This window comes from Theobroma cacao, chromosome 3, assembly GCF_000208745.1.
Source record: "Theobroma cacao cultivar B97-61/B2 chromosome 3, Criollo_cocoa_genome_V2, whole genome shotgun sequence".
Lineage (NCBI taxonomy): Eukaryota > Viridiplantae > Streptophyta > Magnoliopsida > Malvales > Malvaceae > Theobroma > Theobroma cacao.
The window spans coordinates 14,539,452-14,547,991 of record NC_030852.1 but is presented as its reverse complement, the minus strand read 5'-3'; positions in this window follow the sequence as shown (position 1 = coordinate 14,547,991).

Genomic DNA, 8,540 nt, shown 5'->3' with positions numbered 1-8,540 from the left:
TTATTGGCTGATATTTAATGGTTAGAAATGTTGGAGAGAAAATGGGACAATTTAGAGCTAAAATAGAGCGCGTTAGCAATTTATCGGGTAAAGTGCCAAAAATAGGTTAATACCGCGTTTAAGCCGTTTTAGGCTATTGCATTTCATACCATGCATTAGTATAGGATTTAAGTCAATTGAATAGTGATTTAGCATTAATGTGGTAAATTGTGAAATTTTTGCAATATGTCTAGGAGGAGAGCCTTCCGATAAAGGTAAGGAAGTCGTACCTAACAAACAGTGATCGGGGCACCTAGAAAGCATTTAATTTGTACAAACGGTGAGTATACCTATTATTATTGTAAATTATCTAGAGTTTATTTTTAAATGCTCTTCATGGATTTTATGAAACAAAAATGAGAATAAAATGGGATTTTTGATGTTTTAGAAATAAATGTGAGAAATAAATATATTGTCATGATTTTCTGAAATAAGAAATTTTTTATTATAAAATTGAGTAATTGGAGGCTGCCAATTGTCTTGAAAAATATATTTTCCTATGAATGGCTTATGATATATGAGTATATGTGGCTATATTTTATAATTGCATTGGGAATTTATGTAAGCTGTCTTTTACTATGCAAGCTGGGTAAATAAATAAAAGTCACGTTATACTATCAAAATTTTATTAAAATTGATGGGTTTAGTCACTGCAGTGACGGGTTTTCGTGGACTGCTTATTAGAGGGGCACGGTAAACCCGATTATATAGTTACTCCGGTTGTCGAGGTGAGAAGGGTAACTCCCGAGGTAGTGTTAGAGCTCACTTCACGTCGAACCCCCACGTGAATGTGTAACTCGGCCAACGCCAAGGAACGGCTTGTTTTCAAAACTAACATGTGTTTAACATGTAAATATCTTAACAACCTTGGCAAACTCGATTAGATGCCTTGACCAAGGTACCCTCGAGGACTAGTTTTGGCTTGAGCTCTGTTTTTAATAAAAGTTATAAGCCTTAACAACTGTTTTGGTAAATTACAAATATTTTATGGTTTAAGAAATTAATTGAAAACCTTATGAAATGGTTTGTAATTTGTTGTTTAAACTTGCCCCCATGTTACTCGCCTTTAGATATTTATGATAATGTCTGTTTACTCATTGGGATTGCAAAATCTCACCCACCTCCTTTTCAAATATTTCAGGCCTGTGGCAGCTTGTAGATACCCGATTTTGTCAAGGATTCCAGTTGACCCCTCTATCACACAGACAGTAGGTTATATCACCAACACTTAGTGTATTTATGGGCCACTTGTCATTGTAATTATTATTGTACATTATAACTTTGTAAATTATTGTATGTATGAATTTATTTTACTTCTAAGTTACAAAAGATTACTTACACGTGTTTCTATAAATATTATTTTATATAAAAATACTATATTTTTGTCTTTTGATTTACTTGAGCCGGAAACGATTGAAAATTGTTTAAAACTGATATGTAAGCCTTGTGGGGTTTTGATTGGTATTTCGGGTAATGAGTATCAATCAAGACGTCGCGACGGTTGTCATGGGCCTGAGGGAGGTTCCGGGTCATGACATTAACATTAATTGGGTTAATTTGAAATGCAGTTTTGATTGCTATAGCATATTAATTAGGTTCTTATAGATTGGAAGTAAGAAAGGTGACTTTAAGAATATTTGATGGAATGATGAGCAGGATTCTATAAGTAGGCTTGCTTGGGCTTGGTGGGCTATGCTCATTGGGTCCATGCACCAGTCAAGGCTCGAAAATTGGGTCAGGACAATAACATTTGTTTTGTGTCCCTTAATGCTGACATACACAGTCGGAACATTCCTCTGGTCTAGCAGAATTACTGCAACATCCTCATCGTCCTTGATAATTGGCCGTGATAGCTCTCCAAGTGTACTGATCAATGCATGTAACTCAATCTTGTCAATTTCTGAGTTTACCCTAATAACATCTTCAACCAGCTTCATCAATCCTACAAATGATAAATCACTCCTAAACCCCAGCATTCGTGACTCACCACCCTTGTAAATGCCATCCACCCACTAACCACCGTGTCTTATCACAAGTCGCAAAATTGTAACCCCATTGAAATTTTGAAAACAACAATAATTTGTCAATCATTTAACACATTGCATAACGTAAAATGTTGTAACACACCCTGCATATAACGTAAAATGTTGTAACATGCCATGCATATAACGTACAATGTTGTAACACGCCATGCATATAACGTAAAATGGTGTAACACGCCATGCATATAACATAAAATGTTGTAACACACCAACGCTGACATGCCAATCACTATAATTGCTGTGTCCTTACATGAACTGGCCTAAAATACCCATAGCATGTGACATGCCAATCAATGTAATTACTAGCTCGTTACACAAACTGCCTTAAAATAACCAATGTCGTGACACGCTAAAATAATGCTAACACATGTTATAGATGCATGGCGTGTAACAACTTTGGGCAACGTTTCTAATCCATGTTTTAATTTACACCAAATGTTTCAAAAATTTAAGTGTTGCAGCAATAAACCCAATAACATACCTTGATGTCATCTCTGCTATAAGGTTTATTAATCTACGACAATATAGCTAGATGTCAAGAGATAGACCACAACCCGATGACGATGGTGCTCAACAGAGAGTTGACAGAGCTCATACAGTTCAGAGAGCTGAGAAAGCTAATAATTATGGTGCTTAACATAAAGTTGACAGAGTTAAGACAGTTCAGAGATGTGAGAGAGAAAGATGAGCAAGCTCAAATAGTTGAGCATTTATTTCTATTTTCTCTCTAGCGGGAAGGAAATATCGAGACCTTAATTTGAAATGATGTTTTTAAGGGCATTTTGGTCTACTCATGCTTTTTTTTTGGCTAGAAACAGATAACTTTATATGGGTGGTTATTTATGAAATCACCTTATTAGGAGGTCCATTTCTCACAGTTTCCTCAAAAGGCAAAAGTACAGAATTGAATAAACCATACATCATCCCTTAATACTAAGCAAAGAAAAATCATATCTTCAAACTACATAATGAAATAACCCATAGTCGTAGAAAGCAAATTTAGTCTATCATTATTTCTACAGCAGACATAATCATTTCAAAAGAAAAGATTATTTCTACAGCAAAAGAACAACAATGAATTGAATAGTAATAGGAATATCAAAGACTCTTTCAATTATTGATCTTCAGTTGCCTCCAACTTCTTCTTGTTTCCCTTGTCTAAGAACCATTTTCTCTTCTCTCAAACCTTGTTGTTCATTCACTTTCCCAACCTCCTTTCTTAGCTGCTGAAAATCATCTATTTATAACCTCCAAAAATTCCTAAAGACTCATTTCTCGATTGGCTGCACTTTAATAATGCACGTTAGATCACAGATGCCACGGTTCTACTGACTTGTATATTTTTTTCCTTGTTTTCCAATTGGTGAAGCGGTGCTCCTCATTGGACACTACGGTGCTGGCCTTTCAGGTTTTTGTATGGGAGCCATGATGCTCTGTAACACCCCGTACTTTGATATGTTGGCTAATAAGGCTTATCTGATGCCAATTGACATTAATTAGCGTGTTTAAAAGTAATGAAGGGTGAACAACATAGTTTGGAATAAAATATTTCGTACGCGAAGCAATATCAATTAAATAATAATATTTTTATTGAGGATGAATTTGTGAGACCTTGACCTTTATAGACTCATAGTTAGTAAAATACGCGATATCCCTGATCAGAGGTAATTTCGTTATTTCCTTAGTAACCCCATAAAAGTAAGATTTTAAACAATATTATGGCCTAAGTAAGCCTAAGACATAAATGAATGATGAAATTAGGGGTAAAATGACAAGGAAACAAAAATTTTGATGATTTTCACGGTAGGAGAAAAATGGTCATTTTTCACCTCGAGTTAGAATTTTAAGTTTTGTGAACCCAAGTATATTTAGACCATTATGGACCTTGTCCTAGTGTCAAAAGAGCAAAAAGATTGCATAAAAGATTGGAAGAGAATAAGCTAATAATGTGAAGGGGTATTTTAGTAATTTAATTGAAGTGGATAAGCTTGGGCTCTAAATATCTCTTTTTTCCAGCAACTTCTTGAATTTCCAACAACTTATTCTTCTTCTCCTCTTCCTATCTCACATTGCTTCCTACCTCCATGGAAGCTTGATATGGAGCTTGCATAATTCTCTTTCTCTAGCTTTAATTTTCATACCTTGGTGCCTTTTTGACTAGAATCCTTGTATTCTTTCACTCTTTCACTTCAAAACCCTTGATAAATCTTAATTCCATACCTTCTCTCACTAGTTGGGCGTTCTAGACAGAGAAAGAGAGAATTACCCCATTTGTTTGGAAGCTATTGGAAGAGAATTCAACTACAAAGAAACCTTAGGGTGAGTGATGAACTAAGCTTGGTTTTTTAGCTGTGGATAATAGCTAGTAATTGGGATTATGAGCTGTTTTATTGTTGAGGATGTTCATTCATTTTATAGTGATTAAGATAGTGAACATAGATAGCCATTTAAACTAGCAATTGAAAGCTTGCTAAGGGGTAGCTTATAGGGTTTATAAGTATGAATTGACACTATGATAATGTTAATTTGATGGTAGGTTATAACAAAGCCCCATCACCCCAATTGGATCATTAGGGGAATTAGAGTTAGCTAAAGGCTTAACAATATACCGGTGAGTGAATTGCCTTCAAAACTTGTTTTGGGGAATATAATGTATTTGCCACACATTTGAATGAATTATCAATTTTTTCATAAAAACCAGTGCCTTGGGAACAAGCTTTTACTAAATGGTTTTATGTTGTGATATGTGATTGCTATGGATTCATGCACTATTGCATTATGATGATAAATATATATGTGTGTTATGCATGATGATTGATATTGTGTATGATGACTGTAATCATGTGTGTGCACGATGTGGGGGATGCATATGCCGATGATGATGGTGGCGTGAGAGATGGATGATTATAGTGCCCGTGTGCACGATGTGGGGGGATGTACACGATGGCACTGATTGTGCACGATGTGGGGGGATGCACACAATGGCGCCGGCTATGTGCACGATGTGGGGGGATGTACATGAGCCGGGTGTGATTATGATGATATTGATGTTTATCTATGTAATTATGCATATTTATACTTATGAAATAAAAGCTCATGAATATGATATATGATTGACATGTATGTGAAATTTGATACATTGCACTTTAAGAATTTTCATGTGTTATATGTTGATTTTGTTGGTTTAGCAGGATGGCCTTTTTTTGAGTGAAGGGAAATCTTTTTCTTGGTGCTCTGTTTCTCGCTGCAACGAGATTCCTTTTTTCGTTCAGCAAGAAACTCTCGGGTTTTTGGAAGGTGGCTGGTCAAAAACTCGCTGTAGTGAGAAAATACTGTAGTATTCTAGCTACAGCGAGAATGAATCTCACTGCAGCAAGAAAGTTTCTGGCTTGGGGCAGAAATTTTGCTGCAGCGAGATTCATTCTCACTATAGCGAAAAACTTTCTATTTTGTCTCACATCTTGAGCAATTGTTGCCCTCTTATGCACTTCTTTGCTACCATATTTGAGCATGGACTTCCAACATTAAGGAATAAATGAATTAAGTTTAAAATGAGGAGGATTGGTGAGAAACCCTCGGCCAGATAAGAAACCCTCGGTTAGTTGATAATTTAAATCAAGTGTCGCTGCAGTGGAAAGGCATTCTCACTGCAGCGAGGATCCGTCGTTTATTTGACCTGATTCGCATGAATGCTATTAAAGTTTTCACTCTCCAAATCCTTTGTTGAGCATGGACCCTTTTCATAAAGTGATTTACTCATGTGGGGTTTACATGAGGGGTTAAATAAGAACTAAAATAAATTATATTATTTTGAAAAATGAATGCATCATGATTTTGTTAAACATTCCTTATGGTATGCTTGTTCCCTTCTTGTTCACTCACTGGGTTTATACTCACTGTTTTCAACTTCATGTTTTCATATCACGAAGCAGTTGGTAACTAGGTCGAAGTATCTTCGTATATTCGACCCTTGGTAGGTGTCTCGGCATTCAGTAGCTGTACATTCATCCGAGTCTCTCCACTGGAAGTCGAGTATTCTTTTGTTGTGTATAGACAAACCTTATGTAAATTATTAAGATACATGTTGTAGACAATGTATATGCACTTGTTTAGTATGCCAGTATGAGGTGGCAATGCTTAATATTATTTTGATCCTAAGTTATGAAATGTGACTTAGCAGTTTATGATGTAATGATGAACATGCTAGATTAATAGGCTTGCTTCGGCTTAGTGAACTACGTCCATTGGGCCCATGAGTCGATCATGGCCCCGAATTTGGATCGTGATAGAATTAATGATATAAAAAGTGATTCAAAAGTGAATCAGGGTATAATAAGACATTTTGGTTACCAATGAGACAAGTGGAAAATTTTGAAATTAAATAATATTAAAATATTAATATTTTATTCAGTGTCAAAATTTTTCATGAAGAAGGAGTATATAGTCAATCTAAGTGGTGGAGAAGAAGAACGATGAAATTTCAGAGAAAAATGACGTTAATGGGGCCCGCGTGTCTTTATTAAATAAAGCTAGTGCGAGTAAGTAAATATTGAAATATCGCGGTGATACCGTGTTGAAGCATAAACTTGATATTTTATTGATACAAGTGTTAAGGAAGAAAAATGGAAAGAAATTGGAATTAAAAGATTGTGGGAGGGTACAATTAAAAAAAGTGAAAAACCTTGGAGGGCAAAATAGTAATTTTACCATTAGTGGTCAAACCACTTCATCCTTATCCCATGGCTAGTTCTTATCTCCAGCCAAAAGATATTTTCTCCTCCACCTTCATGTTCCCAATGCACTTTTCACCCACCCAACGCTATTTTCATGCTCCCATGCCATTTCACCTTGCCACCATGCATTTGAAAAGAAAAATAGAGAGAATCGACCAAGGAAAGAAAGGAGAGAAAAATGAGAGGCTTGGGTAGTGAGTTATTCAAGAGTAATTGAAGAAATATCAAGTGGGTCTCAAGATTCAAGAAGCATAAGGTAAGGATTTTTGTGTTTTAAGCTCATGGTTGGTTAAATCTTTGGAGAAATAATGTGTGAACCATTTTGTGGCAACTATGGTGGCCATGGGTGTGAGGAAATTATGAATTTTGTTAGGTGAAATCCAAGCTAAAACCAAATGGTAAGCTTAATGCTACAATTTGAAGCCTATGATTGGTTTAATATGGTGAGAATGATTGTGTGCAATATGTAGGGTTATCGTGATGTCATGGGTATGATGGAAGGCAATTATATTAATTGTAAGCTTCAAAACAATTGAGTGAAAGTGAGGATGATTGTTGCTTCCATATATGTGGATTATCTGTGGAAATATAAGATGAATTTGAATGAAAATGGCTAGAAAAGGTTAATATGGGTGCTAGAGTCATAATTAAGTTACCGATAATTATAATTTAAAGAATTACGCAAGTAAAGGATAAAGGCAACTATGGTAAAAATGTGTCAAGATATAAGTTAGTTAAATAAGGATTCATGATTGAAGGAAAAAGAGAAGTAGAAACGATGTACACTAAAAATATTGAATTTGGATTGGTGCTAGGAAGTGCAAAAGTAAAGATAGTAGACTGTGGTGGCGTGTCGGAGGAAATAACGAGCGACTGGCAAGTAGAAATAGCTAGATACGCCTTCAAACTAATAGCGATTTAATATCCTGCTATCATAAAGTGAGTGAACTTGCATTAAAATGTTTTGAGATAAATGCATACATGTTTAATCGAATCACTTGGAATGTTTTATCGGACTTTTCTTTAAAACGTGCATTGGAACAAGCCCTTGATGAAATGTTTTTATGTGGTTAAATATGTGATATAATGAAACCATGTGTTCCTATATTATGTGGATATGTGTGTTATGTTTTGAGTGATAATGCTGTATAATAGCTATAACCGTGCACATGCGGTGTGGGAGTGCACGTGATGGTGCCGGTGGTGTTCGGTGTGGGAGTGCACATTCAGGTAATGATGTGGGCGGGAGTGCGTGTGATGATATTGAAATGTGCGTGTAGGGAGTGCACATGATGATATTGAAATGTGCAAGTAGGGAGTGAACATGATGATATTGAAATGTGCATGTAAGGAGTGCACATGATGATATTGCCTTATGCGTGTAAGGAGTGCACATGAGTTGAGTAAGGCGGCGGTGGTGTACATGTGTGTATATATATATATATATACTATAGACAAGTTATAAAAATAAAAAATGTGATTGCACTATATGCTATAGAATGCCTTTCCACTGCAGCAAGATTCGCTTTACTATGCTTGCCTTGCTTGAATTTTCTGATTGTTTTAAAATGAGTTGAAAAACAGCACGGCATCGAGGTTTGTTGCTAATATATAAAATTACATTGTTTTTACACAAGTGCATCATGTTTTCAAAAAGCTCTCTGTATCATTTGCTTGTTCCTTTCTTATGTTCACTCACTGGGTTTATACTCATTCCTTTTAACTT